The 25,760-nt window shown below is 41.7% G+C and overlaps 1 protein-coding gene and 1 long non-coding RNA gene across 2 annotated transcripts in view; one reads left to right on the top strand and one right to left on the bottom strand.

The window, feature by feature from the left end:
- The window catches only part of Lvrn (laeverin), a 109,043-nt gene extending 89,156 nt beyond the window's left edge, over positions 1-19,887 (bottom strand). Inside the window, exons 1-5 of the mRNA XM_063277658.1 lie at positions 15,142-19,887; positions 8,476-8,636; positions 5,238-5,294; positions 5,034-5,120; positions 3,186-3,331 (exon numbers count right to left, since the gene is read on the bottom strand). The gene's annotated coding sequence lies outside the window, so the exon portion shown is untranslated. The remainder of the gene's footprint in view (positions 1-3,185; positions 3,332-5,033; positions 5,121-5,237; positions 5,295-8,475; positions 8,637-15,141) is intronic.
- Positions 19,176-24,655, top strand: LOC120098117 (uncharacterized). The gene is made up of 3 exons (XR_010059695.1): positions 19,176-19,259; positions 23,454-23,656; positions 24,306-24,655. It is a non-coding gene; the product is annotated as an uncharacterized LOC120098117 (long non-coding RNA).
- The last annotated feature ends 1,105 nt before the right edge of the window (positions 24,656-25,760 follow it).

Below are 25,760 nucleotides of genomic sequence, written 5' to 3'. Positions count from 1 at the left end.
ACCACAGCTGGCTCTTCTGGGGATCTGAACTCAGACCTTCAGGCTTTTACAGAAAATGAATTTACTCACAGACCCTCTCCCCTGGCTCCCACTGGTATTGTTTTTTATTCTTTCCTACTGATTTGCTTTTAGCTGATTGATATTTTAGTGACAGGCTGAATGAAGGAGACTGTACTCATGGTTATTATATTTCACAACACATCATATAGCTCCTCTCCTCTTCCATATTTACAGGTATTTGGCACAGACAGAAACCATGGCCGGGGGGTCAATACAGCATCACACATAACACCACAGTAGATGACACATCAGGGAAGAACAATGGCATTCAAGTGACCAAAGAGTTTACATATGCTGTGGCATAAAATTTATGTGCTATTTTAGTTAGTGACACTGAATTAATGTATTTAAAATGAAGATAAACTTTGTCTAAATCAGCACTCTTTACTAAACTGGGACATATATAGTCTGGCTTTGGCAGGTCATATACAATTAAAATAAGATATTTCTAAAAAGAGGAATCAATCACGATTGCTTTCTTCTCTGTAATATCCCGCATATGACCTGGTATAATAACCACAAATATGAAAAGCCCTCTAAAATCAGGAAAAGAAAACACACGAAAGACTAAACACATCTTAGGTAAGGATACTAATGTTATGTATTAAATATGCACTCATTCCTCTCAGCTATCCGTGTTACTACATAAAAATCAAGTAAAACTTTATTTTCAGTTAAATATCTTGTTTAGTCACTTGTTTCTGTAGGTGGGAGACTGAGGCAGCAGATGAGCACCTCACACAAAGTTGTCTGAACTGCTGTTATCCTATGTTGCTGCCAAATGAATCGTGACTTGTTGGCTAAGATTTAGACATAGGAATCCCAGCAAACAATGGTTCAAACTGATCAAGTATTACTTTTTAATACAATAATCCAGGGGCAGGTTGAATATCTAAGATGAACAGGCAGACTTCTCCCTAACGATCATCAATCAATCATGTCCAACATGGACTCATGAGTAAATATAATATATATATACATATATATATACACATATATATCATATATACTGGTGAGATAGAGAGAGACATGCTAAACCTCAGAGAACATGCTGTAGTGTTGAATCTTCCTTTTCTCCAGGGCTGTACAGAAGGCGCTCTGGGCCACTATCATTTGTCAGAGTCACATATACCTCAGGAAATCAACGCAGTTCAGCCAAGGGCAACTAGCCTTGTGGAGGAACCTTCAGCTCCTGCTCTGCAGTTACTACTCAGTGCAGTTCCCAATGGTGTGAGGAGGTGCTAAGTGGCAACTGCCCTAGTATGCACCAAAGGAGGTTTCAGAGCTGTAAATCACGACAGGGATACAAAAGTAAAAGTGGAAGGTTCTGGCATCCAAGTACAGACTAGAATGCATGGCCAAGAAGTGAGTGGGTTTCTTCCTGGTTTTATTATTTCCTCACTAATGAGCTTTTCTGTGACTTAACAGAAGCCAAACAAGATCAAGGATAATACAAAATGGGTTGTTCTGGTGCCTGGTTTTGTTTTAATTCTCATAATGGCAGGCATCCCACCAGTTGCCATAGGTAGACTTATAGATGGCAAGGCCAAGAGATACTGTTTTCAAGGGGATTTTACTCCCTGCTTCTTTTGGGGGGAGTTAATTATTCTAATCTCTACCCTAACGACCTAACCCAATTATTCCCTTGTGCTCCCCACCAAACTTCCCCAACCCCCACTCTCTCTCCACCCTGGAATCCCACTGATTTAAAACACAAAACGAACTTCCTGGCCCATTAGAACCTTCCCTTGGGTTGGATTTGACTAGCAGGAGGTACCATCATGAGAAGGCAATGAACCAAAAGGTAGCCAATTGACTGCCTCTCCCTGGCTGCCTGCTAAAAGAGTCTGTGAACACAGCACATCCCCCCCTCTCCCCCCGTGGTCACAGCTCAGACTGAGCAGCTACCATCCACAGTCCGGCCTCCTCTGGGTTCTGGCAATGGCCTTGATCCTCAAGGTCTGAGTGCAGTAACTGTTTCTCAATGTTTGGGTAATATTTTATTTTTCATTCCCTCAATTCTTGCCATACTTCCAGGATTAGTCCACTTATTAAATTTTCTTCAATTAAGGCATGGTTCTGTCCTTCATTCTCTGCGGGACCTGACACAGTAATTTCATCAGGAATTGTTCCAGGAAATAGACTCTCTAATAGAGTATGGGTGTAGTCAAAGAACCCCAGGACAAAGGGCTAACAAAGGGCTAGCTGAGGGGCTAACAGATAAAAGCAGATGCTGGCCACAGCCCAGGTCCCTGGCACCTCTCACCCCAACCCCAGCCTCCCACCCCAGACCTCTCCAGCCCCTGAGCTCAGCTTTTTACTTCTCTTTCCCCATCTTCTCTTTTCCTAAACATTCAGCCACATGCTTTCTTGGTTCTTAGTCCTCTCCTGACTCTCTTTGCCCTCTTCTTTTGTTTCCCTCTTTATTCCTTTCTCTCTCCTGCTCTGTGATGATTTGTTTATGCTTGGCCCAGGGAGTGGCACTATTAGGGGTGGCCTTGTTGGAGTAGGTGCGTCACTGTGGGTGTGGGCTTAAAGACCCTCATCCTAGCTATCTGGAAGCCAGTCTTCTCCTAGCTGCCTTCAGATGAAGATGTAGAACTCTTGGCTCCTCCTGCACCATGCCTGCCTGGATGTCATCATGTTCCCGCCTTGATAATGGACTGAACCTCTGAACCTATAAGCCAGCCCCAGTTAAATGTTGTCCTTATAAAACTTGCCTTGGTCATGGTGTCTGCTCACAGCAGTAAAACCCTAAGACACCCTCTCTCCTTTCATGGTCTAGCTCAGTCTCTTGGCCATGTTCAATCTAGACTCTTCCAAAGGCCTCTGGCTGTTCTCTCCCTCACACATAAAATAAAACTTTTTGTTTCAACCATACCTAGGAGCTCAACCATTTTAAGAGTTTTTAAATGCCCTCCTCTCAGGTGGTGCCTGCTCAAATACTCACCAACGGTGAGAGGATAAACAACGGGCATAAAGAAAACACTGGAAGGTTGAGTGGCTGTATAATTTGCCTATCATGGAGAAAATGGTGACTACAAGACTGTAAAGCATCATGACTTTTGATTACCAAGGAGAGAGTCTAGAAAGAAAATGGCAAACTCAAGGATTTTGATTCATACCTCAGAATACAAATGAACAGTCAGGAAATCGCCATGTCCACCTTACAGAAGCTCCGAGATTGCAGCAGAGTAGAGTAGATTAGGCCTAGAGTCGCAGTGCAGCTCTGGCAGGCCTTCAGTGCTGGGCAAGGGATGCTTCAGCAGGGCTGAGATGATGAGACAGGGAATGTTTCACATCGACAAAGAAGAACGTTGAACCATCAGATTTTCCTGAACATTCTTTACCAATGGATGTGGCTTTCTGTTCCACCTATGACAGCCCTCTTTTGTAGAAAAAAAATTGCCTTGCCTGGAGTTAGTTGCCTTGAAAAGGAATGTGGATTCTCATGCTTTCTCCACACCATTTCGTGCTGCTTCTGGGATTAAAATGGTATCACAAAATCTCCCCCAAAGCATAAGATTTTCTCTAGAAAGAGGACATCCTAGATCCTTTACATTTCTGAAAGACTTCTTTACAGATTTAAAGAATATATACGGACATTTAAGGGAATAGTCCAAAATATGACCATCTTAAACTAAGTTGATTGTTATTAATGTGTTCATCTAAGATTCCATATTTTACATGTTGCCTGAAGGTAGAAGATTGGAATGAATTGAAACCTAAACTCTGCAGTTGCTACAATGAGCCTGTATGCCAAAACCAAACACTGACTCTCAAGCCTGGCTACAGTCAGAAACTCCTCAGGAACTATAACGATGCTTAAGTCCCATCAATGAGGTTTTATTGTAATTAGTCCCAGGTAGAGTCCAAGCATGGGTATTCTCTGAGCAGACTCTGATGTCAAAACCTCTGCTGCAGAGGAAAGAAAAAATTAACGGATGGGGTATATTACACACCACCAATTCTTCTCCTAAACATACCTATAAAGTATGAGTGCTACCAAACAAGAATATCAAGAGTCTTTAGACAAAACACATTCACCCACCAATGAGGACCACCTGACATTTAGCATACAGCCTATGGAGGGGGTGAATGCAACTCTGGGTACCCTCAGAGTGGTTCACCACTCTGACCCATCTGAAGGGGAAGCCTTTGATATTAGAGAATAACTGGAGTATGAGTGTGAACATGAAGACCCTGGCTCTGTGCATGGATAAGGTGCTGTGTTGAGGTAGAACAATGACAGCTCAGAGAACAACACGCCCCATGTAAGAGTTATGTTGTTAGCATGTTAGCATCTTTTGGGAAGTGTGACATCTCATAATCAAGTAGCAGAAACACCATATCCATCACTTATTACCAAGTCCACACTACTGTCTCGGTGCCTCTTTGGCATCTGAGTGAAATTACAAGCAGCACAAAGGTTAGAGAGAGAGGCCATGTGATCTCAGTTACACTTGGGGTACCCCAACAGAATGAACCTAGTTCCTCAAATGATATCAGCCACCAAAAACAGAGGGAACTTGAGAAACTCAAGAAAGGCATTCTGAAGGACATCCCACTGAGACATAAGCTGAACCACATGTAAGAATTACAGAGGCTAGTGAGAGCACCAGTGGGAGGGGAATAACAATCAAAATGTAAATAAGAAATACTCAAGTTAATTAAAAAAAAAAAAGAATTACAGAGGCCTTGGAATTTCACATGTAAACATGGTAAAGCAAGCAGAGACAAACTTGCCATCCTGCAGTAATCAACCACATAACCAGAAATGAATGTATACAGCAATTGTTCTCAGATATTAAACAATAGTTAATATAGGACTACCACTAGACTGAACGCAAACCAAGTATCTGTGATCACCTTGATTTCTTACATAAAGAATTAGGTAAGACTGGAATGGATTAGAACAAGAGGAAACAGAGGTGCCTAGAGATTACAGCATCATAGAAGAGCAGAACACTCACAGAAATATGCATAGCTCACTCCTTTCTGCCTCTCCTCCCATTTGGATCCGGCCACTTTCTGTCTTGCATTAGATAACAAGTAGGTTTCTGAAGGATAGAAACGTTATAATAAGATAAAATGAAAGCTAACACATCAGAATGGGACAAAACAAACAAAAAGAAAAGAAAAAGACACAAAACCCAGATATAGATGCAGAGACCTACTTGTTTACACACTTGGGAATTCCATAAAACATTAAACCGGAATACATATGCAAGAACCTAGAAGATAAAAGGAGAGAAAAATGTAAATTAAATTTAATTTAATTTAATTAAAAATAAGGTAACATGTTGAGTTTGTTTTCTGCTGGCATCCACTGCTGGGCATGCGCCTACCCTGAAGAGAAGTGTGTTTCCCAAGTGAGGAACTCGGAGGAACTCAACTTTCATTTGCAAATGATTATCAAATGGAGACAACTTCTGGGTTATGGATGGGGCCTTGTGTACATGCCTCAGGTTCTTGGGCATCCCAACAGTGTCCAGTATGGGTACCATCTCATAGAGTGGACCTTAAGTCAAATCAGATATTGGGAAGCTGCCCCCCCCCAAAAAAACCCCAGACTGTTGCTAAGACTATAAGTTGTTCTCCACAAAGTGATAGTCCTTTGTAAAGACAACACCTACACAACTCGTTGAATATGGAGAAGTTGAGTGTGTCTACATCCCTATGTTAGTGACCTTGGTAAAGAAAGGTGCTTTGCATGCTGGCAAAGGAGAAACGTAAATACAACTACAAACCATTTGATCTACAATGGAGTTCTGCCCCCAAGATATGCTAGTGCAATAGCTCAAAGCTTGTGGGAACAATCAACCAATATCTAATTTGACTAGCATTGGCCTTTTTATTTGCTAGTGCTTTCTACAATGGATATATTCCTCTGCTAGTGGGTACCTCCATTTAAACTCTTTTTCTATATGTTCATGTGCATAGTTTAGGAAAGTTCTATAGTAGTTCACTTCCAGAAGACTTTTTCAAAAGGTCTTGATTATTGGTTATCCCTCCCTGTACTCCCTCCTCTACTCTGCTTTATCATTCCTTCCCCCGCCCCCACTTAACTCTGTAGGATGATGTCATTATTCAGCAAGGCAGGTCCAGGATAGCCAAAGCCTATCAATGGGTGGGAAGGAAGCATAGGCTGGGGGTGGAGGGTGGGGGTTGGGGGGGTGGGGGTGGGGGGTGTTCTAGGAGAGGAGGTGGAGGAGGGGAAGGAGGAGAAGGGGAATGAGGAGGATGAGGAAGAGGAGGAGGGGAAGGAGGAGAAGGGGAATGAGGAGGATGAGGAAGAGGAGGAGGGGAAGGAGGAGAAGGGGGAAGAGGAGGAGGAGGGGAAGGAGGAGGAGGAGAAGGGGAATGAGGGGGATGAGGAAGAGGAGGAGGAGGGGAAGGAGGAGAAGGAGGAGGAAGAGGAGGAGGGGAAGGAGGAGGAGGAGGAGAAGGGGAATGAGGGGGATGAGGAAGAGGAGGAGGAGGGGAAGGAGGAGAAGGAGGGGAAGGAGGAGAAGGAGGAGGAAGAGGAGGAGGGGAAGGAGGAGGAGGGGGAAGAGGAGGAGGAGGAGGAGGAGGAGGAGGAGGAGGAGGAGGAGGAGGAGGAGGAGGAGGAGGAGGCGGCGGCGGCGGCGGCGGCGGCGGCGGCAAAAAGGAAGATGGAGACAGAGGAGGAGGATTCCAATCCGGATGGTATAGGTCAATTTTTATCTTGTCTAGGTGGGTGGTTTCTATCTTTATTAATTGGCAGTGAATTTATTCCGTGGATGTATTGTAGATTGAGAATTTAACATATAAATCCAATTGTTAAACTACACGTTTTTTAGAGCTTTGATTTTACCAGGCTACAGGGGGTGTGAGCAAAGTTCCCGGCAGGCAGAGAGGCAACCTGTCTCAGTTCTGGAAGCTGTGATAGGCTATAGAATGCCTGGGGCTAGCGAGGCTTGGTGCCACACTAGAACCGCCCTTGGAATGCCCCACCACGGAATGTGTGTCAGACAAGATAACAATCCGCCAAGGGGACAGTGTGTGAAAGCGGCTGGCAGAGAAACAGCCGGAGAAACAGACGGAGCACGTGGCTCTGGTGGATCCGAGCGGAGTGAGAACACCGCTTTTTTAGTTTTTACCGAAATATAACTCCCTTTCTATTTCTGTCTCCTGTTTATATCCCTACATTTTATCTTCTTTCCACTGAAATTCCACCCACCATGACCCCATAATAATTTCCTGACCTCTGTATGTGTCCCAAATGAAACATACATGTCTGAAGATCAAAGCTACCATTTTCAAGTGAGATAGCATATGCAACATTTGTCTTTCTGGATCTTGGTTACCTCGCTCAGGATGACTCCGTCAACTGCTTTGTGAGGTTCACAATTCCATTTTTTCTTAACAAAAAGTATTCAATAGTATAAACGAAGCACATCTTCATTGTCTATTCGTCGGCTGAAGGACAGCTAGGGTGGTTGTAGGGAGCCGTATTGGATTTGGGCCTGGCCATTTTGTGACTGTATAGCTCAAAGTGGCTACGTGACTCTTGGCCACACATACTCATCTAAGATGACTGCCATAAATCCTCGAGATTGTGGGACAAAAGCCTCTCCCATGAATTTACGGCACAGGAAGATAACATTCACGGGATGCTTCAGCCTAAGCAAAAATCAGTTATCTCCTGAGTCAACACCTGGTGTCTCCACTGCCTGACCTCATCGTCTACCGCCTGACCTCTTTGCCTCCAGCTATCACTGCCTATATCCTCATCTCCCCCTCCTCTGTGTTTCACAAAGGTCACTCCCCCTACCTGAAAGCCTTAAAAGCTGTAACGTTCATCCCAATAAACGAGACCTTGACAATAGAATCTTGCTTGGTCTCCTTCTTCTCTTGACCCCCATTAGGCCTAAGGGAACCCTGAATAACTGGGTCCCCACTGGCGGGGGCAGGTGGTTTCCATTTCCTGGCTACTGGGAGTGTGGTAGTAATGAGCAAGGGTAAGCAAGTTATCTCTCCGATAACATAGAATCCTTTGGTTAATGCTCAGGAATGGTAGAGCTGAATCGTGTGAAAGATTTGTTTCCAGATTTTTGAAAAACATTCACACTGTCTTCAATGGTGGCTGTACCAGTTTCTACTCCCACCAGTATAGAATAAGAACTTCTCTTTCTCCATAGCCACACCAGAATTTGTCATCAGCCACTGTTTTGACCTTGGCCATTTGACAGGAGTAAACTGGAAACTCAAAGTAGTTTTGATTAGCATTTCCCTTTAGACTAAGAGTGCCGAACATTTTTAAAAACTTTTCTTGGCCATTTACATACATACGTTTACTTTCTCATCCCATTGTAAAGTTCATTGTTTTTCTTGATATCTAGGTTTTGGGGGATTTTGTTATTGTTTTTCTTCTTTGTATATTCTACTTACTTCTTTGTCATATGTGCAGCTGATAAATATTTTTACCATCTGTAAGCTGCCTCTTCACTCAAATGATGGTATCTTTTGCTACATAGAAGCCTTCTAGTTTTATGTGATTCCATTTGGTCTTAATGCCTGTGCCACTGGGGTTATCTTCAAACTGTCCTTTCCTGTGAAAGAATGACATACATTATCCTCCGTCGGACTCAGGATGTTAAGTCTTGTATTGAGTTCCTTTTGAGGAGAATTTTGTCCAGGGTGAGAAACAGGTACCTGGTGGTGTTGTCCTGTATTTAGCTTTCCAGTTTGGCTAGCACATTTGTTGAAGATGCTCTTTCTGGGTTGTTTTATTAATTTATTTTGTATTATTGGTCTCTTAGTCAAAACCAGGTGGCTATAAGTAAGTGGATTTATTTTTTTTCATACAGTATATTTTGTATCATATTCTTTTCCTTCCCCCAACTCCTCCAAGATCCTCCCCGTCTCTCTCCACACTAAACTTCATGGTTTTGGTTTTTCTCTCAAAAACAAAAGTCAAAACAAAGAACAACCAAAAAAAAAAAACCAAACAAACAAACAAACAAAAAAACCCACTAAAACAAAACATACACACACACACACACACACACACACACACACACACACACACACACACACACACATACACCATGCAGTCTATTTTGTGGTGGCCTCTACTGGTCATGGGGCTTGACTTGGAATGTGGTTGATAATACCCAGTGATACTCCACTGGAGAAAACTGGCTTTCCCTTTCCCAGTGGGAATAATTGCAAACACCTTCTTGTTAGACATGGGACTTTGCATCTACCTCCCCTTCTCTGTGTTAAGATGTTGTGTGGTTTGAACTTGTGCAGGTCCTGGGCATGCTGTCCCAGTTTTGTTTTGCCTAATTTATGTATGTATGCATCCTGTTGTGTCTGGAAGACTCTATTTCCTTAGAGTTATCCATGACCTCTGACCCTTTTCATTTTTCCACTTTTTACACATAGATCCCGGAGCCATGGGGAGGGGGAAATGGTATAGGGGCATCCCGATTAAGGATCAATGTTCCAAAGTTTCTTACTCTCTGCCCATTGTTCAGTTGTGAATCTTTGTGTTGATTACTATTTGTTGCAAGAAGAAACATCTTTAATGATCGCTAAATTATGCACAGATCTATGGGTATAACAATATGTCATTAGGAGTCATTTATTTTTATGTTCTTCCAGCAGAATAACAGTAACAGGTTTTTTCCTAGACCCTTGACCTATCTAGACTCAGGTTCTTGGCCACGTTAGCCATATCAGATATAGGGTCCATCTCACAGAGTGGACCTTAAATCCAATTTCTAAAATGTGCTCGGTTACTTCTGTAACATTTGTGCCACTACTGCACTAGTAGTCAGCTGCTAATGCAGCTTATAGGATTTGTATCTGAATGACATTGATGGCTCTGTTTCTCCTCTAGCCATGTGCAAGTGTCCTCTAGCACTATGAATGCTAGTGAGTAGACTTGATCCAGGTTCCTCAGTTCTAACCCACTGATCACCACGTCTGTTGTCTATGCTAGTACCAGTCTATTTGTGCTTTGTTTTAATTGTTCACTATGTTCCAGCTATCCTGGGTTTTCTGTGTTTTCTTGTGAAATTGAAGACTATTTTTCAATTTCTGTGAAGAATTGTGTTGCAGTTTTGATAGAGATTGCATTGAAACTGTAAATTGCTTTTGGTATGATAGCCACCTCTACAATAGCAATCCTATTAATCTATGAGTATGGGATATCTTTCCATTTTCTGGTATATTCTTTAGTTTCTTTTTAAAAAATGTCTTTTAATTTTTATTTTACAAGTCCCTCACTTCCTTGGTTTGATTTATGCCAAGATGTTTTTGTGGCTACTATCTCCCTGTCTTAGGCAGGGTTTCTGTTCCTGCACAAAACATGACCAAGCAGCAAGTTGGGGAGGAAAGGGTTTATTCAGCTTACACTTCCACATTGCTGTTCATCACCAAGGGAAGTCAGGACTGGAACTCAAGCAGGGCAGGAAGCAGGAGCTGATGCAGAGGCCACAGAGGGATGTTATTTACTGGCTTGCTTTCCCTGGCTTGCTCAGCTTGCTCTGTTATAGAACCCAGGACCACCAGCCCAGGGATGGTACCACCCACAAAGGGCTGGGCCCTCCCACCCTGATCACTAATTGAGAATACATCTTACAGCTGGATCTCATGGAAGCATTTCCTCAACTAAAACTTCTTTTTCTGTGATAACTCCAGCTTGTATCAAGTTGACACACAAAACCAGCCAGTACACTCCCTGATTTCTTTTTCTTTTTAGTATATTTATTGTTTATATATCAGAAGGCTGCTGCCGCTGCTGCTGGTGTGTGTGTGTGTGTGTGTGTGTGTGTGTGTGTGTGTGTGTGTGTGTGTGTTTGTGTGTGTGTGTGTGTGTGTGAATTTTTTATCCTGCAACTTCAAATAATGATACTTTGACTTTTCTTTCCTGTTTGCATCCCCATGAACTGAAGGTAAAATTTACATAGTTTCATTATTCCTAAATTGAAGACCTTAACCCTCAACTAAAAATTGTTGGGAGCATTTGTATATCCTGCCATATTTCAGGCAATAAGATCAGGCAGATATTGTGATAGGGGTTTTTATGAAAGAGGCTTTCAGAGTTTGCTTAAATGCTAAAGTCAGTTGGGCTAACTAATATTTCTATTGGAAAACCAATACTGCCCATGGCCATGGCGGTCACTTCTTCATACTGTGGAGCAGTATTTGCTTGCAGTATTTAGGTGGCTCAATTCTATGTCATGGAGAAACTTTTCTGAGAAGTGAAGAAAAGCCTTCAAATATTACAACAGGCCAAACTCTTACTGATTAAACCATTTGCCCACAGCTTGATTTTCTTGGAAACTTCTGACCTTTCAGTCTTGGTATTAAACATCCTGATTTCCTCACTCAGCTAAGTTAGATGAATGCTATTCAAGGCAGCAAGCATCAAACAGCCCCCATTTTCATCCCCATAAATTAATGAGATTCTCATGCTAGGGAAATCTCATGCTGTTAAGCCCTTTTTAAAAATTCTCTTTGAATGACCTCAGCTCTGAAAGCAGCTAGAGGAGCTCACAGTGTGGAAGGACTTGGTGTGAAAAGGATGTTCACAGTCTGGTCTTGAGCCTCTTCCAGTTAAGGTCTGTCTGAAGACAGAGATCTTCCCCCATCTCCACAATAAATCTTTCTTCTATCTGGCATTCTCAACCTTTCTCCCATCCCTAAAGAACATAAGTCTGCTGGAATTTATCCAGTCAAAACCTTGGTTTTGAAAACTCTGCTTCAAATGATCCTACCTCCAGCTAGTTTTTACAGAAATTTGGAATAAAGGAAGATATCGAGGAGACTACATTCTGAGTGTAATTATCTCTGACACTGTTATATGGACCTTTGGGGAAGTCCTTGTGTATATTATCTCTCTCAGGATGTCTTTAAATTCTTTATTTTATTTAATGTGTGAGTGTTTTGCATGCATGTATGTCTGTGCACCAGATGAGTACCTGGAGCCCTTAGAGACCAGAAGATTCCCTGGAACCAGAGTTACAGACTGTGTAATGTACCATGTGGTTGATGGAAACCAAATTCAGGTCCTCTGCAAGAGCAGTAAGAACCCCTTCTGGTCTCTACTGGAAACAGGTACACATGCAGTGTATTTACATATATGTAGTGAAAATACTGATACATATAAATAAAATAAAATAAATAATAATTATAAGAGCCAGAGAAACAAGAAATCTGTTGCAGGATTGTGCTCTCTAGATATGACAGGAAACCTATGCCCATGAAATCACAACAATTTATCTGCTTAAAGAAGACCCAAACAATGACAGCACCAGTTGACATCCCAATGTGGCTGAAGAAATTGTACCAGTGTGTGGGGAGGTGTCTGCCTTAAATAAAGAGCTATAGACCATAAAATACTGTTGAGAGAGAGAGAGAGAGAGAGAGAGAGAGAGAGAGAGAGAGAGAGAGAGAGAGGCAGTGACAGACAGAGGATAGCAGGAATGAGCTTGCTAAGCAGTGACTCAGCCCTAAGTGGTCAGTCCTAAGCACATTAGTCACTACTTTTATAAAGATAAGGAAGAAGAAAGCTTTTACTTTTGCCCCATGTTTTCACCTCACTAGCAAGTCCACTCCTTCACTACACATACTTCCTCCACACTTCATTAGAACCTACTTCGTTGGGACTCCAGCATATACTACAGATCAACTGAGATATCCAGCCTCATGGGCTGAAAAACTATTGGACTCTTTCACCTTCCATTCATGGGCACAATCACTGATTTGCTGGACCACAGCCTGTAAGTCATTCTAATAAATCCCCTTTCTACAGTCATTTTATTGAGTTCTGTTACTCTAGAAAACCCTGACTAATACGTTAACATATGGAATTGTGAGCACTGGGAGGTCCCTTTGAACTATCATTTCTAGCTATCCATTGAAAAATAAGTCTAACCAACAATATAACTAATTCTAGGCAAGCGCTCTACCACTGAGCTAAATCCCCAACCCAATATAACTAATTCTAATGTGAAGAAAAAGTATGTATTTTAAAATGTACTGTGGTACTGGGGATCCAACCTTGAGCATACTAGGCAAGCATTCTACCAATAGGGATTGAATTTTAAATGTCCAATGCGCAATGATAGACCAGGCAGTAAGAGCTGATGTCTCCAGTCAGCAGTCAGCAAAATGGCACACCATCAGAATACCTCTCCTTTCATGCTAATTTATGGGGCTACCAATTTGTACCCATGACAGTGCTGAGCACAGTTTCAGCAAATGGTGCTGGTTCAACTGGAGGTCAACATGTAGAAGAATGCAGATCGATCCATGCTTATCACCCTGTACAAAGCTTAAGTCCAAGTGGATCAAGGACCTCCACATCAAACCAGATACACTCAAACTAATAGAAGAAAAAGTGGGGAAGCATCTCGAACACATGGGCACTGGAGAAAATTCCCTGAACAAAACACTAATGGCTTATGCTCTAAGATCAAGAATCAGCAAATGGGATCTCATAAAAACTGCAAAGCTTCTGTAAGGCAAAGGACACTGTGGTTAGGACAAAAATGGCAACCAACAGATTGAGAAAAGATCTTTACCAATCCTCCAACTGATAGAGGGCTTATATCCAAAATATACAAAGAACTCATGAAGTTAGACAGCAGGGAGACAAATGGCCCTTTTAAAAAATGGGGTTCAGAGCTAAACAAAGAATTCACAGCTGAGGAATGCCGAATGGCTGAGAAGCACTAAAGAAATGTCCAACATCTTTAGTCATAAGGGAAATGCAAATCAAAACAACTCTGAGATTCCACCTCACACCAGTCAGAATGGCTAAGATCAAAAACTCCAGCGACAGCAGATGCTGGTGAGGATGTGGAGAAAGAAGAACACTCCTCCATTGTTGGTGGGATTGCAGACTGGTACAACCATTCTGGAAATCAGTCTGGAGGTTCCTCAGAAAATTGGACATTGAACTACCTGAGGACCCAGCTATACCTCTCTTGGGCATATACCCAAAAGATGCTCCAACATATAACAAAGACACATGCTCCACTATGTTCATAGCAGCCTTATTTATAATAGTTGGAAGCTGGAAAGAACAAAGGCTGGACCCCCAGTACAGGATTGTTGGGGGTAGGCCGATAATGGGGGGAAGGATTGGGAGGGGAACACCCTCATAGAAGGGGAGGGGAAGGGGTTAGGGGGATGTTGGCCTGGAAACCGGGAAAGGAAATAACATTTGAAATGTAAATAAGAAATACCCAATTTAATAAAGATGGAGAAAAAAAAGAAAATATTCAAAAGAGAAAGAAAAAAATAGTAAATGTCTCCAAATGAAAGAGGAGAAACACCTCCTTTTTTTTTTTTTTTTTTTTTTTTTTCGGAGCTGGGGACCGAACCCAGGGCCTTGTGCTTCCTAGGTAAGTGCTCTACCACTGAGCTAAATCCCCAGCCAAAGAATGGCTCTTTATTTTTCTTTTTTTTCGTGGCTGGGGACCGAACCCAGGACCTTGTGCTTCCTAGGCAAGTGCTCTACCACTGAGCCAAATCCCCAACCCCTGAAACACCTCCTTTTTATTTGTACTGTTTCATTAAGTAATGTTTAACTTTATTGGTAGGGTTAAGATGCTTTTTTTATACATATCAAATTCTTCTGCAACTTTATTCCACTTCTTTGCTCACTTCTTCCTAAAGGTCCCTGGCTTTATTTAGATGGTAAAGAGGCTGTATTGCAAGGTAATGAAGGAGGATCTGAAGTCAAGCAACCGGGATGTCAATCCTCAGGTGAAGAGTTTTCTAGCTAAGAGTGCAAATACCCCCACAGCTTAGGGCTTCTGGGACATCATCTATAGAGAAGTGACCTTAAAAATACATACAAAGGTCTTTAAAAATACAATCGTTAAGACAGACCTAGAGAAGCTTTAACAACAGTGCACGGCAAATAAGAATTGCTAGCTCTATCTTCTATGTGCAGGAAGCTAGGATATGGACACTAAATAAGCTGGTTCTTTTTGGAAGAAAATAGTAAGAGTGAAGCTGAGGACTCAGAAGGTAGAAGTGATTAGTAGTTAGGCCAACACACATATATTCAAAGAGAAGGTGACACCACCTCACCTGTCCACTTTGACTGGTCCTCTGTCCGTCTACTTTCTCTTTGATTGGTCCTCTGTCCATCCGCTTTCCTTCACTCCTACCTCCCACTACAGCTAAGCAACCTCAGACTGCAAAATAAAGTATACACAACCCTTCTATGTTGCAACACCACATTGTTAAAGGTCATTAATTGAGTTACCAAAATAACTTTTTGGGAAAAGAAATCTTATAATGTTTTAAGTAAGCTTATTAATTTTTGTTGGTCTGCATTCATAACTATCCCGTGCTGCTTGCAGCTCATGAGCCACAGTCTGACCACAGCTGAAAGTTTAGACTATTTTTTTAGGGATGTTTGTCTCATATAGAAAAATGAAAGGAAATGTCTGTAAAACCAAATGGCTATCAGGAACAAGCCTCCAGCAATGAGTCGGGGAGACTCTGTCTTGAAAGGGGGCAGTTCATGTTCTCCTGTTTTCCATCAGTGAAAGATACCATATGGCAAGCTCAGGCCAAGGGCCAGCAGACATTTGAGAAAACACTTAGCAGGAAAAAGAGAGAGCAAAGGTTTTTCTCATTGTGGTATTAAAATACAGAATGCTGAACTAGAATGTGACAATGTTGGTAGAACACTTGTCTACAATCCATGAAGCCCTGTGTTTGATCTTCAGTATTGTATAAACTGAGCATGGTGTTGCACACCTGCAATCCCAGCATTCAGAAAGCAGGAGGACAAGAAGTATAAGATCATTGTCTTAGTTGGGGTTGTATTTCTGTAAAGAGATATCATGACCATAACAACTCTAATAAAGTAAAATATTTAACTGGGGCTGGCTTATAGTTTCAGCGGTTTAGTCCATTATCATCATGGTGAGACATGATGGTGTGCAAGCAGACACGGCACTGGAGAAGGATCTAAGATCCTCAGGCAACAAAAGGAGAGTATGTGCCACACTGGGCATAGCTTAAGTATAGGAGATCTCAGTACTGACCCCAAAGTGACACACTTCTTCCAATGAGGTCACACCTACTCCAACAAGTCCACACCTCCTAATAGTGCCACTCCCTTTGGACTAAGCATTCAAGCACATGAGTCTATGTGGTCATTCCTATTCAAACTACCACATTCTACTCCCTGTCCCCCAGAGGTGTGTAGCCACAATATAATGGAAAATGCAAAGTTCTGTAGTCTATCACAGTCTCAACAATGTATAAAAGTTCCAAGTTCAAAGTATCTTCTGAGACTCATGCATCTTAATTGGAATCCTCTACACAATCAAAATCAAAAAAACAGATCACATACTTCTAACATCTAATGCACAGGACATACATTAACATTTCAAAACATAGGAAAGGGAGTATAGGAAGGAAATACTGGATCAAGGCAAGACCAAAAACCAGCTGGACAGACTCCAAACTCTATATCTCCATGTCTGGTGTCAAAATGCTCTTCAGATCTCCGACTCCTTTCATCTTTGTTGACTGTAGCACACTTCTTTCTCTTAGGCTGGTTCTATTCCCTGTTGTCTGCTTTCCTTAACAGGTGCTCCACAGCTCTGACATCACTAATCCCTTGGGATCTCAAAGGCAATCCAGGCTTCATCTAAACAGCTTGACACAATGGCCTCTCTGAGCCTCCATGAAGAGATAGCCTCAGCAGCTTTCCTTAGCCACAGAGGGAGATTCCACAACCCCTTTCTTCTATCCTTGACTCTAAAGCCAGAACCATGTGGCAGAGGCTGTCAAGTTCTGCTTGTTGGTGCTGGAACATGGCCCCTTGTTCAATTACATTGTTCACCAGTTTTTTATTTTCGATGACTTCCTTCATCCCCTAAGGTTGGCTGTCCTGGAATTTGCTTTGTAGACCAGGCTGACCTTGAACTCAGAGATATACATAACTCTGCCTCCTGACTGCTAGTATTAAAGGTGTGTACCAACATACCTGGATCTAAAGTGGTTTAGGTCTCTAAGTTCTTTTCACAAAATGGAAGCTTAGATGGGTGGGATCTTGTCCTGAGGTCACCACTGCCTTTTTTCCAGTTAATATTTTTAATCTGTGTGTCTCCTTAAACCCAGAATTTAGCTCCATTTCACTTCTGGCTGCCCCTTTTCTTCATGAACTATACATTTTGTATTTTTCCTTGCTAAGCTTGCTCCTTTTCATTAAAATGTTCTTCATAAGAGTGAGCATGACACAACAGAGTCTGTACTAGATGGTTTTGAGATTTCCTTTATTCATTCCAAAACTCTTCACTTTGGCCTCAAGCAAACATTTTGGGTGAGGACAAAAAGCAGTCACATTAGCCAAAATATCACAAGAACAGTCTACATACTAAAATTCTCTTCTGAAATCACTTAAGCCAGGTCCCACAGTTCAAATCATCCTCAACACCACTGTCTATGTTCCTACTAATGGGATAGTTCATTAAGTCTTACTTAAATAAAGCATTTCACTGCTTTCCTAATCCAAAGTCCCAAATCCACATTCCTCTAAACAAAGGCATGTCCAGGCCTATCACAGTAATACCATAGTCCCTGGTACTAACTTCTGTCTTAGTTAGGGTTTTATCTCTGTGAAGATACACCATGACCATGACAACTCTTATAAAAAGAAACATTCAATTAGGGCTAGCTTACAGTTTCAGAGGTTCAGTCCATTATCATGGTGGGACATGGAGGTAGACAAGCAGACTTGGTACTCAAGAAGGAGCTGACATTTCTACATTTACATCCAAAGACAGTAGAGAGAGAGAGTGACACTGGGCATGGCTTGAGCATCTGAAACCTTAAAGCCCACCCTCAGTAACATACTTCCTTTAACAAAGCCACACCTACTCCTACAAGGCATTACCCCCTAGTAATGCCACTCCCTGTGGGGCATTCAAACACCTAAGTCTGTGAGGGCCATACCAATCAAACTACCACAATCATACTCAGAGACATTTTGAGTTGTAGGCTAGCCTAGGTTATAGAAGACCTTGTGGGGTGGAAACTGTCTTGAGGGTTTAATTGGGGCTGGCTTACAGGTTCAGTGGTTCGGTCTAGTATCATCAAGGTAGAAACATGACAGTGTCCAGGCAACCATGGCATAAGAGGAGCTGAAGAATTCTATAACTTGATCTGAAGGTTGCTAGGAGAAGACTGTTTCACGGGAAGCTTGGAGGAGAGTCTCATTGCCCATTCCCACAGTGACATACTTCCAACAAGGCCACACTTACTCCAAGAAGGCTGGACTTCCTCATAGTACCACTCCCTGGGCCAAGCATATTCAAACCACCACAACAGGTTAATTGAAAGTTTTGAGGATGAATACTATGGGTGGAAGGGCTTAAACATGGGATGGAGAAAGGGGATGAGGGAAATAAGGGAATGGGATAGAGGGTTAGCCAAAACAGGATGTATATGAAAAAGCCAAATGGAAACCTACTGTCTTATAACCCAACTAAAAATACATTAAGAAAAATTACTTAGAAGGGTGACACCCTACACGGCTAGATGATGCTGATTCTAGAAATCATTAAATAGATATCTGAGTACCAGCTTTGGATACCTTCCTTTGTGTTGCCAGTCAAGGAAACCAAGAGCACCACTCCCCCCCCAAAAAATAAGGGCTCTTACCATTATTCTTGATTGTTTACCAGAACTACATAATAAGACCTCATTGCTGAAGATATCACATACCCTGTTTGCAAGATTTAGAGAAACTGAGTTGAAAATGTCTTCCTGCCTAACTCACTTTCATATTGCCAAAATGGACTTCATAGCCTCCTGAAGAAGAGAATGCACCACCATTCCTAACCAGCTGTGAATTATAAGAACTTCAATAGCAACCTGACAGGCATGATGAGCCCACTTGTGCAATAGTGGTATGCCTATTTTGGAGGTAACCAACCACTCTCTGCATTTGCTTTCTGGGAGACCACCCATTCCTGATACTGTCAATCCAGCCAAAAATACATGTCTTTAGAAGTTACAGGCCCTGAGGTAAATTCACCAATGCTGTTTAATTAAATTGGCACAGCATCAAAATGTCTTATAAACAGTTATGTTTGTATCCACAGGAAATTGTTACTATCAGCTTCAATCAAAGAAGCCTCTCTCTGCAGTGAATGGCAGTGGATATAGACTCATAGATGCTCCAGGTGCTGAGAATAAGTGACTGTTGAATGCTTATCCCTAAATAAGATATATAGTACCCTTTGAAGACTCAAGGAACATCATAACTGCAGGAACTGAAAGAATGTGAGAACAGGAAATAAGGGAAAGGGACTGTTTTCCTCTTCTGTTACGTCTATTTGAATTACATCATTTGACTCCAAAAGTTTCTCTGTTTGGTTTTTTCTGGGTGGCCTGTCTGTTGGTAAAAGCAGGGTGTTGAAATCCCCTCTATCTTTGTATTGTGCTTAATCTGTGTCTTTCGATCCATGAGTATTTAAAAGGTTCTTTTATTAAGAGACTGAGGGATCTGATAATAGAACATGGTTGTCTCAGTTAGGGTTTTACATGCCCATGTTTCTGGGCATAACATGGCCATTGTAATCAGGAACTCACAGCAGCCACAGTTACCTGCACGGGACCTGCACAGGACCAGTCCTATGAACAATCATTATGGACGGGGGAGGGGCTTATGAAGCCCTATTCCCCACCCCTCCCCCACTATTAGTTACTCACCAGTTCTACTGGAGGGGAAGTCATTGTTTTCTGTTGTGTAGCATTGGTGAAGCCACCAGCCTCTAGTGGATAGTTCCAAGCCCATGGGTCACAACAGAAAACAAAAAGATGTGACTTTGAGAAAATAGTCTGTGGTGAAGAGAGGGGTTGACAGAGGTAGGAAGGAGGTAAGTGAAAGTGGAAGGTGAAAATAATTAGAATACAGTATAGATAGATAGATAGATAGATAGATAGATAGATAGATAGATAGATAGATAGGGAATAAGAAAACAGGAAGATATAAATATATATTCTAGAAGTGTGGAAAAACAAATTTAATTCCTTTAAATAAACCACCCTCTTCTAACTGAGAAAACAGTAAAGTAGAAGGTAGTTTTGCTTAAAGAAACAAGAATTTGCTGTCACATGACATTATGACTCCATTTTTGGTAGATTGAATCATTCTAGAGAAACTAGAGACTTTGTTTATTTTGGCAGACTGGGGTAAAACAAGCAATCTTCCAAAGTGCTCAGAATAAATTCTTTGTGGATGGAACTGAGAGATACTTGTATTAACTGACCAGGGAAACTAAGTAATATACCCTCAGGGAGAAACAGAAAAGCCAGGAGTATGGCACAGACATATTTTCATAATAATTTAATAAATAGGGGACAAGGAAATGAGAAAACAGGAAGCTATTTTGTCTTCAATGCCTCATTCATTATGCCCCAAACCTCAGGAATACTTCTCGGCTCCCTTTTACAGGGACAGAATACATTTGAGGATTTCTTTTCCCTCAGCACCTCTGAACAATGGGTTCTTAGAACTTCATTTAGCAGCTGCCTTCTTAACTATGCCTTCCATTGTTTTCAAACTCCAAGCCAGAGCCTGGTCTCTTAAGAAAAGAACCCTCTAAACTCTCATAGATCAAAAAGCCACAGATTAAGCATAATACAAAGACAGAGGTGATTTGAACACCCATCTTTTTTTTTCCCCTCCATTTTTATTAACTTGGGTATTTCTTGTTTACATTTAATTGTTACTTCCTTTCCCGGTTTCTGGACCAACATCCCCCTAACTCCTCCCCCTCCCCTTCTCTATCGGTGTTCCCCTCCCCATCCTCCCCCCATTACCGCCCTCCCCCCAACAATCACGTTCACTGGGGGTTCAGTCTTGGCAGGACCAAGGGCTTCCCCTTCCACTGGTGAACACCCCTCTTTTATCAACAGACCATTCAGGAAAGAAAAAGACAGAGAAACTTTGGAGTCAAATGACAGAAATCACATAGACTGAACAGATGACTGTGGAACACCCCACTCAAACGCTGTTCTCAACAGTCCACAGAACTGTCTCCAAAGTCAGCCACATAGTAGGACACTTAGTTACTCTTCAATTGCTTAACAAAACACCAGGACCAAGGCAACTATATAAAATAAGGGGTTTAATTCGGGGCTCACAGTTTCTGGAGTTAGAGACCATCACAGTGGGGATTCTGGCAGCAAACACTCTCTCTCCTGACCTCTCCCTCTACCTATCTGCAGCTCTTCAAGGGTTCTCTGTCTTTGGAAAAGGTATCTCCATTCCCACCCAAATGCTAAAACCCCATCATGAAGATTTAGCCTTGCTGTTCCCTCCCTCTTTGTCACTGTTTACATTAGAGCAATTGCCAAGTTTTATCAGCCTGGCCACCTCTCTAAGTTCTCTGTGCCTTTGACTTCCCCACTCCTGTGCCAAGTTGATATCATCCCTGCCCTAGAGCTTTAGGAAGGGCTCTTGGATCTTCTGATATGAGATTAGTTGTTCAAGCTGGGTCTTATGAACTGGACTCTTTATGACTGTAAGGATAAGGACTGTCTTAGTTGACACTTGCCTTACAGTTACTACTCCCACTTCCTGACACAGTCCATACCTACCTCATACATGTTTCATGAAAAAAAAAAATCAAGGAACACAAAATTTTCTAATTCAAATCAACTAGTCTACCATCTCAAACAAGCACAGCATTGCCTCTACCCCAAATTGAAGAGCAAAGAAACATGCTAGGGAGTCTCACATGTTCTACCTGTATCATAGTCGTTATGGGTAGACATCATTAAGACCTTAGGGCAGAGAAGGGAATGTCAATAGGGAAATCATGTGCCTTTCTGTGCAGTCAGCTTTCTGTCACTGTGAACACCCGGGATAATAAACTTACAAAGAAAAGATTTATTTGGTCTCATAGTTTGAGCCCATGATTGGTTGGTCCTATTGCCTTGGGCCTACAGTGGCATATCAAGGGTAGTGGTATATTGTATGTGCTACACAACTGCAAAATCACTACCTCCCCTAGCCAGGAACTGGAAGACAGGAAGAGTTCTTCACCGACTCTTTCTAATGAATGAGTCCAGTGACCTAAAGTTCTCTCACTAGGTCCCACCCACCTCTTAAAGATGAGCCCTGCTCCTCAGCAGCTACCTGATGGGGATCAATCCATTAGCAAATGGGCTTTAAGGGGAACTTCAGAGGCAAACTACAGCACTTGCCCCTGTCAGACAGCTGTTGACAGAAAAGCAATGACTCTGGTCCTATAGTACCACAGACAGGACCTACTAATACAACAATCTACATAAAATTAATCTTACTGTCCTAACTCATCTATTCATCTAATTTCCTCTAGAAGCCCTGGAATTCTTCCTAGGTTACAACCTTAGTCCACCAGGAGTGGAAGAAAAGTAAGTGGCTGGGAAGTAAAAAGCAGGTTAGGATCCAGAATTCTGTATGAGGTGGAATACTAGACTGGAGGACCTATACTGGGAAAGAACAAAATGTCTAAGTAAAGGATGTAGTAGCTGTTAGAGGGAAATAGTGCTTCACACACCAGTTAGGTAGAATCAGAATGTCAGACAACAACAAGTGTTGGAGAAGATTTGGGGAGCTTGAAGCCCTCAGAGTCATGCTGCTGCTTTAGGAAACAACTTGACATTGTTAAAATGATTAGACTCAGTTTTCATATGAGCTAGATTTATGTATAAGAAAAATTAAAATAAGTTAATGTTTAAATAACATAAATTATATAACATCATTTATAAAGAAGTTATCAAAGGTCCATCAACTGATGCATGTGTTTTTAAATGTTACTTGGCCATAAAAAAGGAATAAGGTATTGTTACACATTACAACAAGGAGAAATCTTGGAAACATTCAGATAAGAAACCATTCACAAAAGGCCACATATGAAATAATTATACTCATATGAGGATATATAGAGCCAGAACATAGAACAATAATTACTTAGGGATGAGTAGAGTAAGGGAAATCATAAAGTATGAAATAAAAGGGTATAGAGTTTATCCTTGGGTTGATAAAAATATTTTTAAGTTGACAGTGCTGATTGTTTCACATATTGGCAATTTTACAGGAAAAAAAGATCAAATTCTACTTTTTAACAATTTATTTTATTTGTAATTATGTATATGTGAGGGTGGGAGTGCCAGACAAGGAGACCAGAAGAGGGTGTCAGATCCCCTAGAGCTCAAGTTACAGATAGTTGTGAGCTGCCCAACATGGGTGCTAGAAACTGAAATCGGGTCCCCAGGATGCTTAATCACTGAGCCATCTCTCAGTCCTAAACCATGTGTCTTAAGTGGGTGAACTGTAAAGCACATATGTTGTATCTAAATAAAGTTGTGGTTTTGTTGTTTGTTAGGTCACCATAATGTGTCAGTTTATTATAATGGCAAGTGGAGTAGAGGAAGGGTCCAGGACTGTGCCAAGGCCATCTGCACAAGACCAATGGAATGGCAGAGAGGGAAGACGGGCAAAGGATGCTGGTTTAAATACTGTACCAGCTGTCACACATGTGAACTCCGCTGTCACTGAAAGAGCCGTGTGGTTTAGTGAAGTGACCAGGTAACAAAGAATGTGAAAATACCCTTCTCTTCTCAAAGGCAGTCAACTGTGGAGCTGAATTTGTTTGAAAATGGCAGAAAACCACTTTGGGACCAGATCAAACACATGCCAATTCCACGTACCTTTAGAGCAGAAGAAAACTTAGCATTTTCCTTCAAGTGCTAGATGGCAGTTCATTTATGTCTTGATGCTGTTACCACAGGCCCCCTACTCTACCCCATCCCACAGGAATTCTGTCTGTAATCCTGGCTGGCTCTTAACAATGTCTGCAATCCCTGCTTTAGGTAGCTCAGACCCACTGTCAGCATTGCCTGATACTTCCCAAATTTCTATGTTCCCTTTACCAACTTTAAATGTTTGAAATACCAAGAAGATCCACATGTGAACCTAACTGGATGCAGCTTGGTCCACATCCCCTTCATCTCCCCGTGCAGGCTGCCTTTCTGGGATTTCAAATGCTTTGTAACACTGTTCTTGGGGTTGGGGATTTAGCTCAGCGGTAGAGCACTTGCCTAGCAAGCGCAAGGCCCTGAGTTCAGTCCTTAGCTCCGGAAAAAAAAAAAGTAACACTGTTCTTTTTATTCTAAGATATTTATATTTGTGTATCAATATCACAATTTTGTTTTTTTCTGGAATTTCCTTCTTTCAGCATTCAGTTCTTTATGACAAAAAAATCTAAGGAGAGCTGATGATGGATGGCAATTGACAAGAAAGTTAAGGTTTTCTCCTTTTACTGTGTGGATACCCAGGGATTGAACTCCACTCACAGGCTGCGGCCACCCTTAGCTGCTGAACCATCACCAGCCCTCTGAGTCTCTGCTTTCCAAAGAAGGAAGGAAGCAACACTGGAAGAGAACTATCACTTAAATGGCTTGAGTTCACAACTTAAAAATTCAAACTCGTGCTGGAGAGATGGCTCAGTGGTTAAGAGCACTGACTGCTCTTCCAGAGGTCCTGAGTTCAAATCCCTGCAACCACATGGTGGCTCACACCCATCTGTAATGAGATCTGATGCCCTCTTCTGGTGTGTCTGAAGATAGCTACAGTGTACTTATATATAATAAATACATCTTAAAAAATTCAAACTCATCTGATTTAAATTGCACACTTGCTTCCTTCTTATAAAGGCCCCGGAAGAGAGATAATAGTAAGAGATTGGCAAGTGCTAATGAGTGACCATCTGGAAAAGGTTGGTAGATGGAATAAGAGGAGAGGGTAATGGCCTATGTGAACATTCTTGGGAAAGAGGCTAGGAGAAGTATTCAATGGAGAGATGAGTTTCAAATAAGACACACCAACCATCACGGCATTGTTCAATGGGAGAGTGGTTTCATGCTGTCCCAACTGTCACAGAATTTCCCAACAGGACAGTGGTTTCATACTCACCTGTCTCTCTTTTGTGGCCCATGATGTCATAAGGGGATCCATCATGCCCTCTTTATTGTTGTTGTTAATTCTACAACTAATTTAATTATAATATAATGTTTTTAATTAGAGCTGCTATGTTTTGCATGTGAAATGTTCCCCACAGGTTCACACCTTTAAACAGCTGATCCTCAGATTCTGTTGTTTTGGGGGGTGGAGAGATAGTGAGCTCTTAGGAGATAGCACCTAGCTGAGGAAGGGAGTGGTTAGAGCAGGTTTCAAAGTCATAGTCCAACCCAGCTCTGGTTCAAGGTCTCTGCTTCCTCTTAGACTATGTTACCATGATTTCCCTGCAGAAACAGGCTGTTCCCTTTAAATTGAAAACCATAATAAATTTTTCTCTTCGGGTGCTTCTTCGATGCATTCTGTCACAGAAAAAAGACAAAATGAATACAAAGATTCCTAGAATTTTAACTTTTCTCCTAGTGAATGTCTATTTGGTTGGATTTCATCCAAACTTAGATTATTTTTTCTACTATCTAGAATTCATACCATGAAATATTTATACTTCAATAATGTTAACAATAATTTATTCACTTTATCTCAAGCTAATACAATTTTATTTTTATTTGAGATGTCTGTGACAAGTGAGAAAATGCCCAATCCTTTATAAATCGAGGTCAAAATGATCATATAATGAGATGACGCATGACCCATCTCAACAAAGCAGGATGTTTCA

Source organism: Rattus norvegicus, chromosome 18, assembly GCF_036323735.1.
Source record: "Rattus norvegicus strain BN/NHsdMcwi chromosome 18, GRCr8, whole genome shotgun sequence".
NCBI lineage: Eukaryota > Metazoa > Chordata > Mammalia > Rodentia > Muridae > Rattus > Rattus norvegicus.
The sequence above is the reverse complement of the archived record's forward strand: the minus strand, read 5'-3'. Positions and strand labels throughout refer to the sequence as shown.